This window comes from Sinocyclocheilus anshuiensis, unplaced genomic scaffold (assembly GCF_001515605.1).
Source record: "Sinocyclocheilus anshuiensis isolate Anshui unplaced genomic scaffold, SAMN03320099.WGS_v1.1 scaffold1527, whole genome shotgun sequence".
Classification (NCBI taxonomy): Eukaryota; Metazoa; Chordata; class Actinopteri; order Cypriniformes; family Cyprinidae; genus Sinocyclocheilus; species Sinocyclocheilus anshuiensis.
This window is the reverse complement of record NW_015548280.1, coordinates 36,421-38,311: the sequence shown is the minus strand read 5'-3', so window position 1 is coordinate 38,311 and position 1,891 is coordinate 36,421.

Sequence of the window (1,891 nt, the reverse complement as noted above, 5' to 3'; positions counted from 1 at the left end):
GGCAACCACATGTGACGACCCCGGGCTGGACTCCGCTTTGTCCACGGTGAAAGCCGATCCGGCGATCCACAGCGCGAAGTTGATGTATTTCCTCAGTGACCAGCACGGATCAGCTCTAGGCATGACAAAGCGGATATCATCCTCTTTTGGAAGGCCAAACAAAGTAGTTTCGCTTTCACACGAAACACACAGCTGCCTTCACAACATGTCGGCGGCGGCAACAACAATACTACAGCGAGAATAAAAGTTACGCCTTCTTTCTTTGCGTGAACATGTGAGCGGCGTTATGCAAATCTTCCCACATCGTGACGTAGACATGTGGGGGCGTGTTAGAATGAGCCATTTTAGGTAGGCGTGGTTGACTCTTAACTTTTATAAAGAAAATCTCTGTGGATTTGAGACTTTAGTCTTTGCAACTTTACAGGTCTTCGTTATGCACCAAGAGCTTGTAACACTCCAAAGAGAAAGGAAAAATTTAAATTGCATCATATGACCCCTTTAATTATGAACACACCGGTTTGTAGTGTAAACAGTTTTTACCATTTACTGCACGTTGTTATTCTTCCCCTATAGCGGCTAATGAACTGGAAGTCCATCGGCTTACTTCCGTGTTCAAGAATAAGGTGGATATATATACAATCAACAACTTTAAATGGATCGTTTTTTATTTCTTCTTCGTTTGTTAATTTGTCATTCACACTGGTTCATGGGATTGTAGTTCTTTCCCTCATTAAGAACTCAGTCTTGTATCTTTGTCTTTTTGTCAGATCTTCAATTACATTTTGCTTCAAATCCAAGTTTGCATTGTTATTATTCACCTTGTAGCTGGTTGCTTGGTTCACGTCTTAGAGACTTTTTTCTAAACAATTATAGTTAAGTTAACAACTTTATTAATCCCACAAGGGGCAATTAAAGTCCCTTGTGGGATTAATAAAGTTGTTAACTTAACTATAATTATGGGGAAAATGATTGGATAAAATACTTCCGGAACCAACAGCGCTGTGAAAGGAGAGTTACACTCTGTTGATAAACACAGAAAGCACAAGACGGACAAAGATAACTTTCGCCTTTACACACAAAGGTTGTGTGTAAATGTAAATGCATTTACACACAAACCGCTGTGAGTAGTTTTTTTTTTTTTTTTTGCCTATTTCGATCAGTATAAATAGGCCTTTTTTTAACCAGTTCTCTCAAGCAAACCCACTTGTCATTAGCCTGACTGTTCTGGCCTGCGTTTCCCAAAAGCATCATAAGCCTAAGTTGATCATAGAAACATCGTCACCAATGGAGCTACGATCAACTTAGGTGAACAATGCTTTTGGGAAACGCAGCCCTGGTGATTATCCTGCCACTCTCTGGGCCCTCTAGGTCCCACTAACAGGGCCTGGGTGATTTCTATAACCTCTGTCTCTCCTTAGTGTCTAGGGAGCAGATGGGGAGGGGCAGACTGCAGCTCTGACTCGTATCTCAAGGATCTATACAAAAAGTGTCCGATTCTTCCCTGGGAACTATGAATCAATAGTTCCTTCCTGACACTGGCGCTGCAAGCATTAAGTGTGGTTGGGTGCACTGCGATGTACCTGAGATAGAGAAGGGTGGAGGAGGCTGATTCAAACCTACACAAAATGCTCGAAAGTGCTAGAAATGTCTCTAGGTTACGTATGTAACCATGGTTCCCCGAGGGAACGAGACGCTGCGTCGAAGTCGCTTTGGGAAGTCGCTTTGGGAACACCCTTGCGTGACCGCGTTCTGAAGCACGTGTCAAATCAGTCCAATGGAGTAGCGAGACGTCACGAGCGGGGTGACGTAAGCACCAGAAAGTATAAAAGCGCATCCGGCAGAGCGCAAACCAGCTTCGATGAAGTAGCGCCTGGAGGGATGCAGGGAGTAT